General features: G+C 53.6%; 1 protein-coding gene across 1 annotated transcript in view; it reads left to right on the top strand.

Annotated features, from left to right (window-relative positions):
* Positions 1–5,137: 5,137 nt before the first annotated feature.
* The window catches only part of RBFOX3 (RNA binding fox-1 homolog 3), a gene marked incomplete in the record, with an annotated part of 435,130 nt that continues 417,810 nt past the window's right edge, over positions 5,138–22,457 (top strand). Inside the window, 1 exon segment of the mRNA XM_045164762.1 lies at positions 5,138–5,370.

Raw genomic sequence — 22,457 nt, 5'->3', positions numbered from 1 at the left:
GATACGGGTCAATTTCCATCTGCTCTACTGAGAACTTGGAAGCTCATTTCTGGGAAATTTATAAAATTAAATAATTCTTTCAGGCAGGATGGAATGGAAAGAAGGGTTGCTTTTGTATGGGTCCTAGGCCGCCTGAACTGGTCATCTAATTCTTTCATCCTTTCTTATTTTTCTCCTCTTTGTCTTTTTGCTTTGCATTCTGGGATAGCTCCTCCCTTCCATCTTCCAACCTGTCTGTTGAGGGTTTTGTTTCTGTTCTCACACGTTTAATTTTCCAGTCCTTTTTTGTTCTCTAAATGTTCTCCTTAAAATAGCATCCTGCTCTTGGTTCATAAATGCAATATCTTATCTGCTGTCTTTGAGGATATTAAATGTCTATTTCTCCTCCCTGCCTAATGTCTATTTCTTTGAAGTTGTACACCACACCCCTAGGTCCCCACCTGGGTGGCTCTTTCTCTCAAAAGCTTTCCCCCAATGTCTGGTAATCCTGGGTTGTCTATTCACATTTAGGGGAAGGGACTGCAGAGCTACCCGAAGGTCTGAGGATTGAGTGGGCTCATCCACTGGGGATTCTCTCTAGGGAGATTGGCTCAGGGCTCTTCTTGGAAACAATAAAATTATACCCATAGGTTTCTCCTAAAACCTGCAGGAGGGGGAAGAGACTTTTCTAGCCTCTTGCCTGTAGGATGTTGGTGCTATGGGGGCTGGGTGGGGCTTTCAGCCTTCAGAGTGAAAGATACCCCTCTGTCACCATGCGTGGAGTCCCCCAGGCCACAGAGCCCCTGCTTCACCCTCCTTGAAGAATACCCTTCCATGGTGACCCGCCATCCAGTGATCTGGAGTGGGCAACCATCCAGGATCTGAGGGTCTTTAAACAGATCATCACCACTCCTAGCTGCCGTTTTTTTTGGCTCACAGTTACCTGCCCCATGGCTCTAAGCCTTTGGAGGTTCTGTTTCTTAGCTCTCCCCATGATGGGGTCAGGACTCAGCTCTGCAAGGCCAAGCACCTCTTGTCCATTTGCCTTCCTGCCTCCCACACTTTGCTGGTGGTTGTCTTTTCTCTGTTCACCAGCTCCTTGGGAGGTTTTCATCTTCAGGAAATCTCTTTTGGTAGTTTTAGTGGGGTTTTCAGAGAGAGTAAAATTAGCTATGTGTGTTCAGTTGTCATTTTAGGCTCCGAGCTAAATCTCCTTTTGCTTCTTTCTTAGTGTTGCAAAGGGCTGTTCCTGGTTCCTCCTTCATGGTCTTTTTTTTTTTTTTTTTTTTTTTTTAAATGAAGCTTCCAAGTCAGGTTTGTAAAATTCTGTTCAGTCATACCCCAAGACAGGAATCCCCCCTGGCTGATACTAATATGAGGACATACAGTTTGGCCCTGAGCCCCTTTTCTGGGCAGATCCTCATTCCACGGCAACTGGTACTGGGAGGCCAAAGTCCCTGAGGCTTGTCATGAGGCTCTAGCCTTGCCAGGGCCTATCCCTGATGGTGATCCCAATGTGCACATCCTGGAGCTGATCCTGCCACCGACACCAACTTCAATCCATGCGCTCAGGTGTCTGCATGGACCTACAGCATGCTGAGCCCTGGCTGGGTCTGGTGGAGCTTGGGAACAAGATTTGGTGCTGTCTTCCGAGAGCTTCTCTGGAATGATCCAGAGGAGCGACTAGTAAAGATCTTGCCTGGGAAGCAAAAGGCCTGCCTATAGGAAGACAGACGGGTGATGAGGAGTGGATGGGCCCAGCCACAAGTTGGAGGCCTGGACCATCTGACAGCAGAGGGCAGAGAAAGCCAATTAGGTCTTTTGAGCAGGGACGTGCTATTTCAAATACGGGGGCTGGGGAGAGTTCAATCAACCAAGCAGCTGCCTTGCTGGTGGACAAGGCATATATCCAGTGTTTAGCTGTAGGGCCAAGAAGCTAACTCGAAATTATGTAGCATGACTCCCACTGACCAAGACATATCAGTGACCCAGACAGGGAAAAGGGCCAGAAATTAAAAACATCAAGCTCGTGAGTGGACATTAGCCACCTGTCGTGGACACTATCTGTCCTTGCTGTGCTGGGAAGGCAGCTGGCAGCGCAGAGCCCTGGGCACAGAGGAGCTGAGTTTATATCCCTCCCTTCACTGTCTCTGAGTCCTACAAGCTCCTAACAAACTCCAGACTCCATGACATGGTCTTTGACTCACACAGAAAAGCAGGACAGTCAGGTACAAGAAGAAATCTGTTCTAGAAGCAGCATCCAGAAGTAAAAGCAACCTGACACAGGTTTTTCATTTGTTTTTAGCTTGAGAGGGCTTCCCTTGTGGCTCAGCTGGTAAAGAATCCACCTGCAATACAGGAGACCTGAGTTCGATCCCTGGGTTGGGAAGATCCCCTGGAGAAGGAAAAGGCTACCCACTCCAGTATTCTGACCTAGAGAATTCCATGGACTGTATAGTTCTTGGAGCCGCAAAGAGTTGGACACGACTGAGCGACTTAGGTTGAGAATGTCTTTGATGGTTCAGCTCACTTCCATCCCTGCTCTCACCCTTCTGGATGATGCTCCAGGCCTGCATCCGATTGTCTTTTGCGTAGAATCAGGAGCAAGGCTTTGCCTAATTCCGTGGTTCTGTTTGGGACAGTCAAGGCCATCCTGCCTGCCTTTGGTGTGACCTCACTGCTCTCCATGGGTCTCATCCTGCCAGCCCAGATGATCCCTACTCCTCTGGCCCTTAGCTTCTGCTTTCCTTCTGCTCCCCCTCCAGAGGATAGAGACGGTCTCAGAACCTACATCAGGGTTCCTTCCCCTAGGGTGGGGGAGCTGGGAGTGGGGACAGGGAATACTTGCTTTTCCAACTTTAGGCAAATTCTTAGCTGACCTCCTACAAGTGACAGCCCCTCTTCCCCGGCCAAGGTGGAAATATTTGAATCGGTGTGGTTGGTCAGTGTGGACAGACACCCCACTGGTGACTCTGTGTGGCTGATTACTCACCCTTGGATTCCCAGGAACGCAAGGCAGGGAATTTCAAGCCCCAGTAAGGAGTAGGAGGTGTGTGGGCAAATTGGAAGAGGAGGCCAGGGGGTGCAGACCGGTGGCAGAGGTTGGGGAGCATTCGCCCTCGATGCCCGAGTCCCATTCTTGGGGCCCGAGTCCCATTCCTAGGGATCCCCAGTGTTGTTCTTTCTTGGCCAGGGCCAGGGTGGCATGAGGGTAAGGGTCCTGGTAGGGGTTGCCCGGCCTCAGGATCGCTGCAGGGAGGGAGGGAGGGAGGAAGCGAGGGGAGGCGGGTCCGGGACCGGAGGGCGGCGCTCGCGGGAAACTGGGCAGCCCCGGGCTCTGGGGTCCTCCGCGCCTCGCCCACCTCTCTCGTGCAGGATCTCCTCCGGGCCGGAGCTTCGGGCCGCAAGGGTGCGTCGGGCCTGCGCTGTCCCCGCCGCGGCTCTCCCCGCCCCGCCGCCCTTCCCGGCCGCGCGGCCGCCCGAGCCCCCTCCCTTGCCGCGCGCTGCGCGCTCCGCCAGGGCCGCCGCCGCCGCGTGCTCCTGCTGTCTCTTCGCTCCAGCCGAGCGAGCCAGAGGAGCCGGCGAGAGGGAGAGAGAAAGGGGGAGGAGAGAGGCGAGAGAAAGAGAGAGAGAGAGGGCGGCAGTGAGGCAAGAGCGAGCGCCGAGCCTCCTAGGACAGCGGCCCCTCCGCGGTCCCAGCCGCTCGCGCGGTCGGAGGAGACGCGGTCGCCGCCGCCGCCTGAGCCCGGCCCCGCGCTCTCCTCGCCGCCGGCTCGCCGGTGCCCGCGCGGCCCCGGGACGCCGCTGCCCGCTCGGCGGCCGGGATGCAGCCGGGGCATGGCCGCCGGGCCCCTGTCACCTGCCGCGGGGAGCGCTGAGCCCGTGAGTAACCTAGCCCCCGCCGCCCGCGCTTCACCCCTGCGGTGGTCATTACCTTCCCGTTGAGCCGGCTGGGCTCGGGGGTGGGGGTGGGCACGTCCCGGGGAGGGGCGCACCGGACCCCGCAGGGGGAGGCGGGGCTGGTGGGGGCGCGGGGTTGCAGAGCGCGGACGGGGACCGACCCGAGGGCGCTCGGGGAGGGGTGGCGCCCTCGGGGTCAGGGGTCTCCTCGCGGGGTCGGGGCTCTCTGGGTTCCCTCCTGGGCTCGGGTCGCGCGGCACGTGGTCCAGCCCGCGGCCGGAGGGGCGATTTTGTGAATGGGAAGGCCCCGGGGTCGGGCTCCATGGAGACGCCAGGGAGTCCCGCGCACTCGTGGCGTTGATCGTGGCGGCGGTGGTGGTGGCGGCGGTGGCGGCACAGTGCCCGGCGCGGGGAACTCCCTGGCGGGGGGAGGCTGAGCGGGAGGAGATCCCGTCCCCGCGGGGCGCGTCCGGGGTACGGAGCTGGAACCTGCGCGGGTGGGAGCGACCCCTGGGCACCCAGTCCCCGGGAACCCTGCCTAAGTCCTCGAGGAGAAGGGTTCACCGGAGGAGTTGATAACCCAAAAGAGTTGTGGGGAGGAAGGGTCTCCCACGGTTTCCTAGAGAGGCCCCGGGCCCGCAGCGTCGCGCTGTGCGCCGGTGTGAAGCGGCAGGGGGCGAGCCGCTAGCAGGGCCCTCCAGGCGGCGGGCTGGGGGCGCTCCCCGCAGAGTCTCGGTAGTCAGAGAGGCTCCGGCGTGAACCCAGGCTGCTTCTCCGAGCTTCGGCCGCCCCCAGGGGCTGGCGCAGCCCGGCGCTGAGGGAAGCTGGCGCGAAGGCGGTCAGGCACACCCAGTCCAAACTTTCTATCCCGGTGGTCTCAGAGGTGGCGAGACTCGCCGGGGAGGGGGGAGGGGTCCAGGGCTCGCCCCCTCGGGAGGGCTGTCTCTGGCGGCACCTCGGGGTGACGCAGCCTCTCCCGGCGCGGAGCCTCTCCGGGTTTGCATCCCCGCAGTGTCCGCGCTGCCGGGGGCCCTCACCGGGTACACGCGGGGACGAGGACGCGGCGCGGGGCGTGGAGGAACATTCGGACCCCATCCCGTCCCAGAGCGGCCCCAGGATCCGAGGTCTCACATAGGGTAGGAGGGATTTACTGGGAGTCCAGGATTTCAGCTCCTCCAGCGGCCGCGGGGTCCGGCGAGGGTGAGGAAAAACTCCTTCCAGACGGAGCTCTCCAGCTTTGGGGAGGGACTGGATTTATTCTTTAATGGTCACTTTAAAAAGGACGCCCGCGGTGCAGCTCACGCTGATGCACGAGACATTCCGCGGTGGAGGAAAAGGACGGGGACGGAGGGACTCAGCCCTACACCTCAGCTGGGGTTGAAGTCGCTTCTCCCTCGCGCCCGGCCGCTAATTTCCAGCTGAAACACCCGCTCGGCTCGGGGGACGCCCTGGGCGCGCGCCCGGGAGCCCGGGGCACTTAGTACAGAGCAGGTAGGAGGCTAATGGAGTGGGGTCGCCGGTTTGAGGTCTATCAGCCGGAAGCCGGCTTTGGTTTTACTGGTCTGCAAATAATCATAATAAAAGTATAAACATTGTAGCAGAACCTGCTCATTAAGTGTGCATCTCGGAATTGGGCGGATGTCTTAATTAGGCTGCGTTGTTAACGGGTATATTGCACTAATTAAAACCAGACCCTCCAGGTGAGGGAAGATTGTGAAGGGAGAGAGGGAGAAAAGTTGCAATGGAAGCGCAGCCTGATGGAAGCGGGAGGCAGGCAGGTGGGGGGCCTCTCTCAGGACCGAAGAGCACTGGGACCGGGGGGTTTGGGGAGGGCGTGGCAAAGGAGCTCCTTCTGAGCATTAGGCGGGCTTGTTCCACAGTCCCCGTCTCCACCTTGGGGCTCAGAGCTCCATTATGCCCTGAGGTTGGAGGTTGCCACCCCCGTCCCTCCCCAGAGACTGGAGGCCTCCCTGGGTGGGCACTGGGCTCACAGGCACACTCTCCTGGAAGCAGTGCTTAACTCATTTCCCAGCCGGGAGCTTCTGAGAGGGTAGAGCAGAGCCCTGGAGAATGAGGTGAGAAGGTCTAGGGGTTAGGAAGCAGAAGCTAGAGTGGAGTTTCTGGTGCTTGGGGCCTGGTGAGGCAGCTGGAAACCAAGGAAGGTGTTTGCCAGAGTCACGTGGGCTGTCTGTGCTGGAGCTGCTGGGCTTTTTTGGCACCACTTGCCCACTTCCAACAGCAATCCCATCCTCCATTAAAAGAGGACTCGAATGATTGCTCAGATTCCCCCCTCTAGGGGCCTGAGCTTAGAGAGAACTGAGTCCATCCTTGGGCCTTGGGTAGCCTCAGGTCACCTGGGGAAGCTGGAGTCCAGGAAAGTTCCCATAGGCCAGGCTCTGGCTATGCTGGGCCTTCATTGCAAATGTCTCCTGTCCAGTGCCCTGGGAAAGGAGTTGAAGCTGGTCCGGGTGTATTCATGGCCTTTCCGCAGGGTCCCAGAGGCCAGGCGGGACGGAAGGCTGAGTCCTGGGCGGCCCCTGCCACAGGGGGCGCAGCTGGCGGCAGCACCAAGGACAGGGCCAGGGCCCGCAGCCTGCTCTAGTGCCATCCTCCCTGAGGAGGTTGTCCTGGGGCCGCTGGGGGCGCTGCCGCGGCAGTGGCTCTCTTCACCCTGCTGTGGGGAAGGGTTAACCCAATGCCAGCCAAGAGGCAGATTTAGGAAGGAGGCAGATGGGAGGACTCTTGGGTACCTAGAGTGGGCCTCTGTTATGTTCCTGCTACTTGCTAAGCTTTGAGCTCTACCAACGGCTCAAAGAAATGGCTTCCAAGAATTGGAGAGAAATTATGGAGCTCTTTGGTATTTGGGGTGGACTGGGCATGGTATTGGCCAGAGAAAATGCCAGCCCCAGGTCTGGATTGCTCCTTGGCCAGCCTGGTCCAGCTTGGGTACAGCACCTTACTCCTAAGGGCAGAGATACTGGTTGATTTATCCCCACTTCCTCCTGGGCACGTGGCATTATTTGATGCCTGCTTGTAGAATTAGGAGTGAAGGAATGTAAAGGTGAAGGAAGCACCTCTCCCACCCGTACATGTCAGAGTGGTGGTGTGTGGGGTGGGGGACAATGTAAGGAGCCTGGGGAGCCATGCAGGGAGAAGCGTCTCATTGAGCCTGGAGTGACAGTGAACATGGAATTGAAACACTCTTTTGCAGCGGTTGTGGTGTGAGGTTACCTCATCTAGCCCATCCATGTGCCTGCAATTTTGGTCTTTTTGGTCCTAGCTGTCTCTCTTGTTTATTTATTTCCACAGTCCTGCTTGATACTTTGTTATAAAGACAAATGGAACCTGACTCACAGCTGACATTTGGTGAGGAATTTTTTGTTTTTAAACAAGTGAAGGGGAAAAACCATCCTGAAACTTCCTCCCTTGAACAGAGATGCTATGCTCCTCCGTGGGCACCTGCCTTTCCCTAAATCCCCGCCTGCTGCAGGTTTTTTCTTCTGTAAGCGATGCCGGCTTTATAAACACATCCCATTTGCACCTACATCTTTTTGATTAGCTGCAGTGTCTCCCCACGTTCTTTCATAAAGCAGCACGTTATTTTCACAGGTTCATGAAACATTCAGACAGCCTAAACATCTTATTTTTTGCTGCCTCTCTGAAGTAGGTTTCTCTCTGAGCCGTCACTGTCTCCTTTTTATTTATAACGCTCTGGTTCCATCTCTCTCTCTCTCTCTCTCTGTCCGTCTGTGTCTCTTTCTCCTCCCCTTTTATGTCTTCTTTTCTCCCTTTTCATTCTGAGTGGTGCAGGCACTTGGTATATGACTTTCTCTTTGAATTACGTATGAGAATTGAGGACAGCTCGCATCTACAGGTGGGATGGGGAGTAACTGAGTACATGGTGAGGTCTTTTCTTTGTGGAGGACTGCAGACAGAAAAACGAGTAGAAATACCTCACTTAAAGAAATACCTGTGATGTGGACTGGTTTATTAATATAAAATGTACATTTTTAAAGCTCAGCACACTTAGTGAATGAGTTTGCTGTCGCAGTTTCTCCAACACATGAGCTGACACCAAAACATGCCTTAGAAGGTGACTTGAGATAATAAAGAGCATAAAATCTGCTACTTCATTTGAAAGCATTTCCTCTAGTAGCCTGGGGAAAGCTCCCGGTATATACATTGCATTTTGGAAAGTGTTGCCAGGGAGCAGGTGAAGCAAAACTGAATGCTATGGCCCAGGAGCCAGGGGAGCCCCACAAGGGACAGCCAGCCAGCGGGGCCCGCAAAAGACTGCTAATTTTATTTAAGCTCCAGGGACCTAAAGATGTGCTCACCGTGCGACAGGGGCCCCTCCTTTGGATCTAGTCTTCACCCTTTCTGTGTAGCTCGGGGCTGGGTACTGCTGATTCCACCTGGGGAGTGGGCTATAACTTGCTGGCATCAATTTGTGTGGGATGGGGTGGGGTCTTCAGAGTCTATAGTTTCCTCTGAGGACCAAGAGCAAAGCAGTTTGGTTGCAAGTTTTTGAAAGGTCTAATTGTTTAAAGCCAGAGAGAATTCCTAGCAGAAAAAAAGAAGGAGGGGGGAGAATATACATATTTTGAGCAGAATTTTATAAAATATTTCTTTGGTTCATGGCTGTCCAAAGAGCTTCTTCCTAAGATTCTAGAAGAACAGAGGCATGAGTGAAGAACTCCTGCCCTGTACCTCACCATGGCGGTTCCCTCCCAGATCTCCTCCTGATCATCAACCCCAGGTGATAGGTCTCAGCTGTTGCTCAGGGAAGCCACCCGTTCTGGTCTCTTATCGCTTCGGACTATGCCTGGAAACCAGGAGGAGAGGGCAGGTGGTCAGGTTTGTCTTTTTTTTGGCCCTTCAAGAAAATAGTCCTGCTTGCAGGGGAGGAACTGCCTGGGGCACACTCGCTCCCAGCCGGCCCCTGCACAGCTTCATCACATTCCTTTTGGAGGGCCAAGTGGAACTGTAACAGAAGTCTTCTGTATGGAAGAGAAGAGAATTCTGTGTGCCTCTATTTCTCCGAGGTGTCTTGTCAGACACCAAAATTCTTCCACCAAATCAAACAAGCCAGAAGTCAGCCAGGCCCCCTGCTCCCTCACAGGGCGGCCTGTCCATTACAGCTGTGATGTACCAGTGGTGCCCTGCACAAACCTAGGGACCGTTCCGAGCTCTGTGTGTGCATAGGTGGAGAGCTGCCGCCCTGCTTACTACTGGCTCCTTGTCTGTGACACCAAATGAAACAGAGGGATGGTGGTGACAAGAAGTGTGGTCCTCCAGAGTCTAGGTACTTCCCCTGCACCCCTGAAATTTGCGCCCTGTCTCAGGATAGTTTCCTTTTAGGTAGGGATAATGAGAACACAGAGAGGCACATTGTTCTTGGCAATGAAGGCTCTTTTTATGTAAAAATGTGAAACTCTGTTGAAGCCAAAGAACATAAAGTTTACTTGTATTAAAAAACTGGATACAACTTGGAGAAAGATTTAAAGAGGTATGAATACCTAGGTACATTTAGGAGTAATTTCTCACTAAACTTTAATAGCTCAAAATCCTTCCTGAATCCAAATGAGATGCTTCACTATAGGATCCAAAAGAAAATAACTCCTAATTTTCCTGGAACTTTTCTTTTAAGGGCTGGGTGCAGGGCAATGCTCCAGGGTGTGTACATAAAAGCTTCTGGGCCACTTGAAGTCAAAGCTTCTGCTGATGATTTCTCCCCCACCCCCATCCCTCTTTCTTTTGGCAATAGCAAGAAGGGCTTTTTAAACTTCTGTTTTCAGCAAGAGGTGTTAAGATGAATTTTTAATACTTCAGTGAGATCGCCGCACATACCACGGTTTCCCTACTTTTCTCGTCATCTTGAGATGCAAGAAGCAAAAGGAAAATCAGAATGATGCTTCAAGCTGGGTCTGCACACAGGTTCCTGTTGGGTTCCACCCTCTCCTGACTCGCCCTCCCATCCTTTCTTTTCTCTGGAGATCTACTCTGAATCTTCATTCAGTTCGTCTCCTTATTAACCGCCACTGGCTTCCCTGAGATTGTGTGTCGTGGCCGTTCCTTCTTGTAAGAACCACCTTTCACCCCTGGGACACACACATTTAGATGCACATTTAAATGGAATGTAACTTCTGGACAGAGCTGTGAGTTAATTACCTTACTTGAGACCTCAAGCCCATTAAGGGCGCAAGAAGCCGATGTGGCGCTCGCCTGAGATGCAGCGGGAGGCTGTGTGCAGGGGATGTGAGGGGTGAGGCCAGGTTCTGACTTCTAGGGCGGTGGGACTGACTGCAATATGCCGGAGGGGAGAGCATGTAGACTTCCCAACCCTGTGTCCTGGGTCAAGCTCGTGAAGCCTAGCTTGCTCAGCTGAGAAGAGGGATGAAGTGATACACGTAAAGGAACTGGTGCACAGTAGGCCCGCAACAGCTGGTGATGAGCACAGACCTTCCCTGGTGCCATCCGCATGTTGGAGGAATGAGCAAATGTCAGAGTTAAGGAAGTGGATTCTGCACTGTTTCCTTTTGCCACAAGAAGATGATGCTGTTTTAAAATGGTTCCAGATAAAGTCGCAGGTGCTAGGACGGAAACAAGCCTTAGCATTCCTGTATAGGTGAGGATATCCTTACGTGCTCAGGGGGCTGATGAGGGTCCCCAGGAGGAACCTGGCAGCTCATGTTCTCAGGAACACTTATGGCCAGGCAGAAAGACATGAGTGAGGGTCTGTCTGTGGGGCTGTGGTCCCAGCGGTCACCCTGTTCATGGCCTCCAGAGGGTGAAGGGGCTTCTGGCCTCTCGAGGTGTGCCCCACTGATGCGCCATCACCTCCTCCCCATGCCTCCACTCCCGGTTGAATGTCAAGGGACACAGAAGGAGGGGGAAGTGCTGGGTGCTTTACTTTTGCAGGAGTGGCTTTGGATTCTAAGAGATGGGGGCCCTAGCTCAATGTCAGCTGGATTCTCCACGAGGAGGAAGAAAAGAAGAATCGTGACCTCCTCCCCTTCCCGGATGTCTCTGAATCTGAAGATCGCCACTATGGCACTTAACACTCAGACTGAAGGATTCTATCCCACCTCTGCATTCAGCAAGGAGATGTTTTTGATTCCCAGGACCCAAAGTGTGACAAACCGAAACCCAGTTTTGCAAAACCCATTAGAAATAAACATAAAGTGTACATGCCTTTCTGGAATATTGACTCTCCCTCATTGAAGGGACCACTGTGATGCCATTAGGCACAGCTGGGGCCCCCACTGCAGGGACTGGTGAGGTGGAACCAGGGCCCAAAGGCCTTCTTACCCAGGCTCCTCGTCGATGGGGGTGGGGGCTGTGATTCACCAACTTCCCTCATGTGTCCCCCAAGCTACTCATCGTGGGACTGATAGTGCCTGCAGCCTACCTCTTAGGAGTGCTATCCATGGGTACATTAGTCAAGTATTTTGAAATGTTCACAGAAAAGAGGGGTGCTGGAGGAATTTAAGGTGAGAATTATTGTTTTGGGTTGGTGTAATATAATCAACACTCCCAAACAGCCAGCGCCTATCAAGTATCATCATTCCAGAAGTCTGTTCGCTACGTTGCCAGCTGTGAACCTTTAACTGCTGACCAAAGGGAAGGAGATAGAGAAGCCGGAGGATGGCCTTTGTTTGGTGGGGGGCCCCACTTCCTTGTCCTAACCTCGGAAGCCCTGAGGTTGGTGTCTGGGACAACGGGATGAAAGGCAGCTTACCAGCATGTCTTTTTTTTGTTTTTTGTTTCCCCCTCACAGACTGATCTCTCCTAGAACAGTTGAGAAGAATGCACACAGAATCTGCATTCTTTTGACCCTTCCAGCATCCGCTGGCCAAGACTGGGATCTCTCCCTAAGGTTGCCTTTGTTTTCGAAAATACGTGTCCAGCTGTATCGGTTCACTGACAATATTGCAGTGATTGGTGCTGGCTGTCCTGACTTGTCTGTGCTTAAGCTTGTAAAACGAATGGTGCATGGGTGCTTTCCCCCACGTAGATGGAAATCCCATTTTAGAAGTAGAACTGTCTGGACAGAACAGATGGGCAAAACCAAAACCAGGTCATCGATATCAGTGCTGACATGTTAAAAGTGCAGCGCGCAGTCCTGCCCTCCCCACACCATTCTTTCCTCGTCAGAAGTCACCACGGAGACTGAGGGAGCGCTAAACCACCTGCCCCCTGCCCATTATGGACACAATTGTATGTTTTGCTCAGATCCTAAGAAGGAAAACCCACAAGACCAGACTTGGAAAATTTCGGCCCCCAAGGATAATTTTTCAGAAAGTAATGAACACTAGAAAATGAGGGCTATAAAGGAAGTCTTTAGGTAATAATCATAACTATAATGCTCACCACTTTGAAATGCATTAATATAGACTAAAATTATAGAAAATATGAAGTCTGCTGGAGGGGGAAGGACGCCTGCTTTGGAGCCTGAGGCCAACCTCCTGTGTGCCCGTGGCTTACCCCCCTCCCCCATCTCTTACAGAGAGGTCCCTGTGCTCTCAGCTGGGACCAGTCACACACACAATGAAGGTTGGATGGAGGATAGTATTTCCTCCCCAGTGGGTTCCTTTCAGGGCTGTGCTGTTTTTCAGAAGGCAGGGGAATGCCAAGACTCCCCCGGGGTCTGGCCCACTTCATAGGAGTCAGGCTGCTTGAGAGCTGGGCTCTGTGAGGCCGGTGTGTAGACACTGGCTCAGGATGGCGTAGCCTAGGGTACCCCATGCATACTGTGCCTACTGCCGCCTCCCCTCCAAGCTGCAGTGAAGACTCCTCTTCAGTACCCTGGGGTTAGGAGCAGACACAGGGCACATGGCCGTGCTCCACCCCTCTGTCTCCCTCCCCGACCCCACCAGCCTCTTTCTCCTGCTCTCCCTCCCCCAGTCCCCGCCTTCACCTTCAAAGCCAGCAGACTGCTCCAGCGGGATGCAGGCGAGGGGCTGGCAATGGCAGGTCAAGCAGCGCTGAGCTCAGAGCAGCCGGGAGGAAAGATTTACGGTTCCTCCCTGCCCTGCTGGATGGACAATTAAAGCCTTGCACGGCTGGAGGAGAGCGGGTCGTTAAGAGTCAGGACGGTCAGAATAAATCAGTCACCTCCACTTAGACGACTGAGCTAGGCTGCTTCCTGGGGCCTATAGGGCAGGAGTCCCTTGGGTGTGGGTTTGAAGGCTCTGCAATGGACGATTGAAGGATCTGACATGCTCTGGGCTCCATCCGAGACAGGACCTGAAGACCCCAGTGTCTCCTCACAGATGGGGGGTGTGCTGCAGGGTCTTCCGCGGAAGTTCTGAGTAACACATTTGTGTTTTGTCTCCTGAGCAGCTGGTGGCCGAAAGAGCCACAAACGGGAATGTTTGTGGGTCAGAATAGTGGACCCCAACCTGGCAGTAGAGTGTGCGTGTCCATAGATATATGTGCATGTGTGTGCACAGGTGTGAGTGTTGGCATGTGTGTGCACGGTGTGTGTGTGTGCGCACACATAGATGTTGTGTGTTCTCACCTCCTGGACACCTGCAGGCTCCACTTGTGTCTCTAAACCCACACAGCCCGCTGCCAGACTGCCTGGGGCGGGTGTCTGAGCAACGGCCAAGCCCAGCCATCGTCCTTCTTCATTTGTTCTGTGTCTGACTTCAGTGCCTTGGAGACTCGGGCAGTTTCCTCAAGGAAACTTTGTCTTTGTGGAAATAAGATGCCAAGCATTCCTCGGCCCTCCTACCGGCTAATTGATGATGTGATCCCGCGTGGGAGCCTTGTCATTCCTGGAAACGCTCTTTATTTCCTACGTTTCCCCACCTCCTTCCCCGCCCCTCCTGCCTCCCCACTGGGGTCGGCTTCCACGATGGTGGTGGAGCCACTCCACATGAGCCGCGGGCTGTGGCGTTAGCGGTATTCAGCCAGCCAGCACGCCAGGCCTTTCATTAACTCGGATACTACAATTATGTGCGCCGAAAGGCTGAAAGGGCCATTTAGGATTTTTCTGCTTAAAAAAAAATATTCCTTTTTTCACAGCCATCTGCCCAGCCCTCTGGGGCCACAGCTGTGACACGGAACGGTGCGTGGCCTTCAAGCACTCCTCGGTGCTCCTGACCCTGACCCTAATCCATCCATTGGCACAGTGGGCAGCAGGGTGGGCGGGGCCCCACCATTGTTCTGCCAGGAGGTGCTTTGCAGACTATTGGTACTGCAGACCTGGAGGAGTGTGCTTCGTGCTGCGGTGACTTAACTTTTGGCACAGCCAGGGCCACTGAACCGATGGCCGTGTGCATGGCGGGTGTGCCCTGTTGACACGTGAGCATGTCCCTCAGCATGGAGAGGCTGCTCCTGCTGCCATCGTGGAGAAAGGTCAGTGTCAGGGCTGTGGCTCCCATTTGCTTCCACAGAGGCCACTCGGGCATTTTTTGTGGGAGAACGTAGTTTACATGGCTTGTGCTGGCCCCTTGTGTATGCACGTGTGTGAGTGTGTGTGCAGCTCTGCCTGTGATTTGCCTCTGATTTTGGAGGAGATTGCCTGACTCTCCCCAGATTGGGTGAGTGGTGTTGTGGGACCTGGCTGGGATACCCAGGGGTCTGGTTTGACAATCTCTGGACTCCTAGGGAGGAGGAGGCATGGAGATGTGTGGGAGGTGCACTGGCTCCAGGTTACCCCACAGAGAACAGCCACCCAGAGCAGAAACTGGACTTGTGACGGTGGTGCTTGGAGAAGACGTGCCTCCCCCTTGGAAGGTGATTGCAAGTCTGGAGACAGCCGCTGCCTTGGATGCAGTACCCAAAAAACTCATAAAAGTGTTATTCAGGGACCTTGTTATCTTAAAAAAGAAGGAAAGAACCCAAGCACCAAATAACAACCAGCAACTCACAAACTTATTTTTTTAAACTTCCCTGAAGTTGCCATGGTTACCCGCATGTGTGGTTCCTGGCTCTCTTGCTCTAAGTGGAGCGGCTCAGAGCAGGCATTAAACCCTTGGTGCGGGGCTTCCATGGTGTGTCCGCCCATCTGAGGAGCCCGTTTGTGCTCTGGCATGGAGGGAAAGAGTGAGGCTACAGTAGAGATTTTGCAGGACCATAGCGCATGATATTCTAATGTAGCGCTACTGAGACTCTGGAGACAGAATTTGTCTCCCACGCTAAAATAATTATAGCCGGGAGAACAGAGAAGACATCATTCCAGGCCCTTAACGGTGAGGAATGTGTGTGTGTGTGTGTGTGTGTGTGCATGCGTGCACGCGCATGCCTTATTCCCTGGTTCTTCAAGGAGCACTTGTCTGTATCCGGCTATACATGTAAGGGCAACCACGACCTGCCACGTCCCTACACCTGTTGGCTGTATAGCGTGTATCCAGATCATGCTATGGGATATAAATTTCTGCAGGAGGCTTTGGGGGAGAAGGATGCCAGACCAAGATTCCTTCCAGCCAGACTTCTCTCTACTCAGAGAGCAGAGCCCACAGAATGAGTTGAGGCACATTCAAGCTGTCTGTGGGCTCTCAAGGGGCCCCCTGGGTACCCACGGTCCAAGCTCAGCCTTTGTAGCTGGAACATTAGCTAAAAAAAAGAGGAGACCAGGTGGTTGGCCGACTGCCTTGTCACCACCTGCCCTAGAGTCTGACTGCTTTTCTCCCGTGGGCATCTGGCCTCAGGGCTCCAGTGACCTGTAGGGTGTCTCCTTTGTGCTGATTGCAAGGTGAAGCTGTTCTCTTTTGACAGACAGTGGGGTGCTGAGGCCAGGGGTGGCCTGGATTTCTCCTACAGGATTTTAGGAATGGTTGGCCAGTGGGTAGATGAAGACAAATGGGGATGTTCTAGATTCTTTCACAAGCATGGGACAGGGCATATCTAAGGCTGGTGGGCAACTGGAACTTAACTTGTGCTCCTCACACAAAGGACAGGAGAAGCCATCTTCAGAGGCCCCTTCTCATGGCTCCCTCTGGGCCTGACAGCACCCTCTATTTCGCAGCACTTTCTGGGAGCGGTAATTAGCACTCATAAGGAAGAATGAAAAGTGATAGATCCTGGTAGGTGTTTGCACACCTGTCTGCTGTGTCAGATTGGAAAGGCTTTGATGGCAGGGACCCTGTTTTCCCCCAGAGCTTGTGGATGCCTCTCTACTCGCAGTATGTTCTTAGTCACTGTTTGTGGGGGTTTTGACAGCTGGCTGGTGGAGGTGTGGAGGCGGGCCTGGTATCCTGTTAGCCCTCCATCCGCTGGGTTAGCTGGGCCGGCAGCTGAGGGGCCTGAGGGGTTTCTGTGCTTTGGTTCTGTCACTGGAAGGCCTGCTGAGTCCTGGTGGTGGGAGGGTTTGCAGGAGGCCTGGTCCTCCTCCTGGGTGTGTTGTGGGTCTACTCTGTGTCCAGGAGCCTGGAGCTGGGCTGCTGCCAGAGGGGCCGTGGGCCCACTGGTCTGTAGGAAAGCCTTGGGGTTTCTGGCTTGGAGAAGAAGTGGTCTCAGCTTCAGCCCTGGGGGTGGCAGAAGTGAGGCGATGCCCCATGGGCTTGGTTGGGCTGTGCATCCAGCCACACCAGCTTCCTCCCCTTCAGCCTGGAAGTGAAGGGACTTGCACTCTGTGCCACTGTTTTCCCAGAACCAAGGTCAACTGCCAAAGAGAGCAGAATGCCTGCAAAAGTGGGTAGGGAGACCTCAGATGTGTCTCTCAGTCCCATTCTTTGCTGGGCTTGGAGTGAGGAGTAGATGAAAGGGAAAGAACATTCCTAGGAAGATGCTGGAGTCTTCTAGAAGATGCCAGACTATTCTGGAAGAGAGCCTGAGACTCCTTAGGTGCATGACCCTGGGTTGGCTGCATCATGTAGAGTGCAATGTAGCCCGTCTACTGGGGAGTCATCTCGTGATTATTGATGCTAATGGAAAACAGAAGTGAAATGGATAATTCAAGATGGCAGATGAATCAATATTATTTATATTTAGCTTGTGAATGTGCTGCATATTTCTCCACTGGCAGATTGGCCTTCACAATCATATTTTGCAGAATCCAAGAATCTGCTGTCGTCGGGCCAAGGGCTGCCACCTTGCTCTCCTTCCAGGAGAGTTGTTGGAACACACGCACTCGATCCCCTCGTGACTTGGCCACCAGCACAGAGGGAAGCGCCAGACCATCCTCACTAACACCTGCCCTTTCCCCATCTCTCAAAGGTCTCCTACTGCCGACAAACCTCCTGTAGCGGGGACTGTGTAAAAAACGATGAGAAAGAATGGTTTATTCAAACAGTGAGTTTTATGCAGCTGTTTTAGATGATGTGGAAAGAAAGCCACAGTGCAGTGTAACTGGAAATGGAAGTCGGCAGAACAATCTGTGTCCTTTAATATGGAAACAAATACATATACTCTCTTGTATTCTCAAGACACAGTAGGTGCTCAGCGTGCACTTGCTGGAGGCTCAGTTAGGGGCATGGGCCCCAGTGTGGGTGGACGGGCCTGCTCGAGGGGCCCACATCTCCCATCTTCAGTGAAAGATGCCAGACTCTTCTCTCCCCTGCCATCAACACCTCAATCTGTCCACCAGTGCTCTTTGGCACCAAAGTTTAAAAAAATGACCTTTGATTTCTAAGGTGCCTTACTTTAGACCTTGTATCAATTGACAATTTTATATTGAACAATTGGCTGAGCTCACACTGTCCTCCCAGAAGAACACCGTGAAGTCACACAGACTCAGGGTAGGACCAGGGACTTGGGGCGGGGAGGCTTGCTGGCTGTGCAGGGTGCATGCTCAGGGGCTAGGTGGCTGCAGGCCTGGGGGCTCTGTGTGCCTCTGCTTGTCCAGGGTCCTGCGGTGCCTGCTTTAAATACCCAACCAGAATCGAAGCTCTCGAGTTGACTTGTAGGGGGAGAAGAAAAACAGGATATGGAGAGGGGCTGATTGATGGTGAGGAAAAGATGCTTCCAGAGAACGTCTCAAGATCTGGAGACAACGATCGAGTTCCTTCTGTCTTTCCCATGGTCTGAGAGCTTCTGGAGGGTGCTGTCCCATAGCTTTTTTGGCAGAACCGTCTAGAATAAAGGCTTGCTCCTGACTCACATCCTCAATCCCAGAAAGCTCCTGCAGGTTTTAAGGAGCATCTTGCACCAACTCAGCCCTTAGCTCTTGGATTCTTCTACTTCCAGCAACAAGAGTAGAGGAAAGGGCCACAGCCTCTCACCTCCCTGGCACATAGCAGATGTTTAATAAACACTTAAAGTACGTGTGGGGGAGTACTGTCTTTCTGCCCTGAGAATGCAGACTGACAGCTTCCTTTTCCTCAGTAACATCTCTCCCTCTATATCCCCATAAACCTTAAAACAAGTAACTCAGGAAGAGGGAAGAAGCGGGGAGGGAGAGGGTGGGACTGATGGATTCCCCAGGTGTCCAGATCCAGTGAGCCTCTTCCGCAAGCAGTTTTTGGTTTCTGTCCTAGAGCCCGCTGGTCCCCTTCTTCTATTTCCTCTGCTGGCCCTCAGGACCGGAGCAGGCTGGCAGGAGAACACGTGCTGGGCCGGAGCCGGTGACCTTCTGTCCAGAGCTGGGACCTGAGCTTGTGCCCGGCGTAGCCATCGGGTTCTGTTGCTCCCGCTTCTCCCTCTAGTCATTTTAAAAACCAAGACACTAAAAGAAAACTAACATTGGAAGGAGACACGATCATATCACAGAGTTATCTAACGCTATCAGGCCACTCTGGTGCCCAGAAATTAGATTATTTTAGAATTCCATCAAATTAAGGGAGGATTCTTCTCTCTGGTTCCTGTCTCCCTGCCTCTTCCTCTCTGTGTCCCTCTCTCCTCTCGCCCATCCCTCCCTACCGATGAAAGATTTTCTGGCGGTGTCAAGGCAATGTGACCTGGTTCTGTAATAAAGAGGAGGCTTATTAGAATTAAGGCCTAACAGCGTTAAAAAAGCAATCTTTGCAAGATTGAGGCCACAGGGGAATTGTAAATTCTCAGCAAAGACCTCATTTAAGGATTGGAATAAAAACTTGACACGCATGTGCGGGTGTGCACACATGAAGGGGTCCTCGCTAAACAAAAGAGGCTTAGTTAAAAGAAAAAAGGGCAAAGGGGAGCGGGAAGGCTTGGGGCAGAGGGGTAGAAGGGTGGTGTCCCTGCACCTGGCCCCAGGCGGGGGCCTCCTGGGTAGTATTGCCGGCCAGGGGAGGGCTGTCCTTCTGTGGAAGTCCCTGCACCCAGACCTCTCCTGGAGCAGCTGCCCCCCTGCCTCTGTCACCTGAGGACAGCGTCAGGCAAACGGAGCTGTGTGCCACCCTAGCCCCGGGTGTCAGGGGCTGTTATTCTAGATTGAGTGGCTGGGGTCCCTCCTCTCGCTGCCAGTCATGTTTCTTATCCGCTGTTGCTGTGGTTTAGGGTCTGCCAGGGCAGGGCTGTGGATGGTGGCAGCCTGTGTCTGGCTCCCTCTGGGCAGGGAAGAGGTGAGCGGCAGAGATTTAAGCCTAAGGTGATGCTGTCAGTGGAGGAGACAGTCGGATACACTGAGTTTGCAGGTTCACTTACCTATCATCTTAGTCCTGTTCAGGGCTGCTCTAACAGAACAGCATAGACCAGGTGACCTATGAACCACACTCACGTGTTTCAGTTCTGGAGGCTGGAGTCCGAGATCAAGGGACTGGCAGATCCAGTATCTGGTGGGGACCGCTTCCTGGTTCATCGCCGGCGCCTTCTGGCTCAGTCCACACAGGTGGGAAGGGGTGAGGGAGCTCCCTGGGATTTCTTCTGTAAGGACACTAATTCCCTCATCACTAATCACCTCCCAGAGGCCCCACCTCCTAATACCAACACATTGGGGGTTAGGATTTAACATATGAATCTGGAGGAGACACAAAATACCTGTCAGAGGTCACTTCTTGCAGTGATCAGTCTCATGAAGTTTTACTTGAAAAGCTGGCCTTCAAGAGACAGGCTGGGGGGGCGTGGAGGTGGGGACACATGCTCCCGCAAAACAGACTATTGCCTTGCTTCTGCTTGGGACTGCTGCGGGAGAGTGCGTCCCTCGGAGGCCTCTGGGCTCACCCCCATTGGGCGGCTGTGGCCATGGCCTGCATGTTGGCAGCTCCTGCTCTGGGCATCTGCACTTCTCTGCCCCTGCTCTTTCAGGAGGATGGGGTGGGACATGGGGCTTCTGTGGGGCCTGTGCTGCTTTATTGCTTTGGGCTGTGCATGGCACACGGGAGGTGTTCAGTGAGCATTTGTGCGCTGATGAGTCTGGACCTGGTGCCCTTGCCTTTCTAGGCAGTGGACCATGGCTGGGGGGCTCTTGCTTTTGGTGCCAGGATTGGTCATAGGAAGGTGTCCCCCCAACTCCCAGGAATTCCTTAAGTGCAAAGTGGTTGTACCCAATATTCTGAGTTACAAATAAAAGGCAGCCCCTGGGGAAGGTGAGCTCAGTCCAGCCTTGACTCATAAAACATTAGCCAGAGGCTACCTGGCCTGGGATGGACACATTGCAATGGAGGCCAGCCCCTGGGGGCAGGTGCTCAGGGGTCTCTCTTGATGCACCTCTCCTGGAGAGACTCCTCAGTCCGGGATCCATGTCCCAGGACAGCAAGATGTGGAAGGGGGTACAGCTAGGTCTGTGCTGAAAACACACCAGAAGTTTGAGGACAGGGGACAGCTCCCTCCTTTCAGGGCCCAGCCTTGCCTTCAGAAGTCATTACAGGCTTATTCTGTGCTTTGGGAAGTGGGACCACTGGGATCTCTGGCAAGTCAGCCTCAGTCTCGAGCCTCTCTCTCCATAAGAGTTTCATTGAAGATTTCTCTGAGGTTTGGGCAGGGTCCACTCTAGTCTTCTTTCTTGACATGGGTGACGGTGAGAAAGCTTCTCCCAGGGCTGCTCCCAGGAATTGAGGCAGAATCTCAAGAGGACAGATCTCTTTACCTGCTTCACAGACAGGGAGACATGGCCAAGATGACCTTTGTTAGTATCCCTGACCTTCAACTTTCTTTCTGGGGCGGGGGAGCCATCTCTTTTCCCATGGTCCAGTTGAGATGGACTTCTTTAGACCAAGTTTCTAGCCCCAAAGGGCCACCAAGGAAGGCAGTTTGCATTTCAGGGCATTAAAAAATATCCGAGGGGGTTGGGAAGGAAATAATCGTCCCAAACTTGGCAACAAATAGATTGCAATTTTTGGAAGCTTATCTGTGTGAAGAATGAGTTTTCAGCTCTGCAGGAATATTCATTTGCCTCTTAAACAAAGGGCAATTATATGCAATCCTTCTCTGCTTTTGTTGGCTTCCCAAGAAGGATCTGGAGTTGGTCCCTCCACCCCAGTTTCCACCCTCTTAGAACGATAGGTTGAGAAAGTTTCAAAATGACTGCTCATAGTTTACTGTCGTGATGTGTGTCTATCACCCACCCAGGCCTGATCATCGGGGTCCTTATCCTGGGCAATGACAGATCAGGACAGTAAATGAGGAGTTGGGGGGCAGTTCAGAGTGGAGGAGAATTAGAAAGGGGGGGGCAGGTTGGGGCAAGTTCAGTTCAGTCACTCAGTCGTGTCTGATTCTTTGCAATCTCATGGACTGTAGCACGCCAGGCCTCCCTGTCCATCACCAACTCCTGGATCTTGCTAAAACTCATGTCCATCGAGTCGGTGATGCCATCCAACCATCTCATCCTCTGTTGTCCCTTTCTCCTTTGAGAAGTGTTGGGGCAAAGGTGAGACAAATTGAGGTGAAGAGGAAGCAGCCCCAAATGCATGGGTTTTCTCTCTGGGGGTCCCACAGCCTTAGGAGCTGCTGTACCCCCACCCTTCCAGGAAAGGCGTGAGGAGGGGAGGCGAGGGGAGGGGAAGGGAGGGAGCCCACGGCTTCTCTTTGTCCTCCTCCTCCTCTTTTCTTTTCTTTTTTAATCCCAGGGCTTCTTTCTCCAGAAGCTGTCATTTTGTATAAACCTCTGACCGAGGCACATGCATTCTCACTGCCGAAATCTCCATATCAAACACAGGCATCCGCTGTGGAACTGACAGCCCCCACCCCCCCCAACCCTGGCGGTGGGGCTTAGAGAGGCTGGAAGGACAAACGCCAGCCCCCACCCCCACTCCGTCCTCCACGCCTGTGCTTGGGTGATGCAGGACGGATTGAGCGAGGTGATCCAGTCTGTCCTGAGCACCTTCCTCAGGCCTCTCGGGTGAGATGAGGGGGCAATTCTTGCTCCTTCCCGCCATCTCTGATAGGTGTGCGAAGCCCACCTGCCCTCCCAGGGGCACACAGGAGCCTGAGGGCAAGAGGGGAGAATTGTGTCCCCCCAGAAAGATATGCTGAAGTCATAAACACCAGTACCTGGGGCAGCCTAAAGAGGCACCAAGCTGCCCTTGGAAAGGCTTCAGTCCTAGCGGCATGATGAAGCCCAGGAGGTCTTGCAGTGAGGGTGGGACCTGGGCCACGTTAAAGCTCAAAAGCATTTGTTTATGAACATTATAGTGGGCTCAAGCACCAGATCTGGATTCACCCCTGCCATCCCCAACACTGGAAACTCCTACTCATGCTTTAAGACCCAATTCAAATGTCCCCTTCTCCCATGAAGTGGGGCTTCCCTGGTGGCTCAAATGGTACGACCCGGG

Source organism: Bubalus bubalis, chromosome 3 (genome assembly GCF_019923935.1).
Source record: "Bubalus bubalis isolate 160015118507 breed Murrah chromosome 3, NDDB_SH_1, whole genome shotgun sequence".
Classification (NCBI taxonomy): Eukaryota; Metazoa; Chordata; class Mammalia; order Artiodactyla; family Bovidae; genus Bubalus; species Bubalus bubalis.
This window is presented reverse-complemented; position numbering and strand designations above follow the sequence as displayed.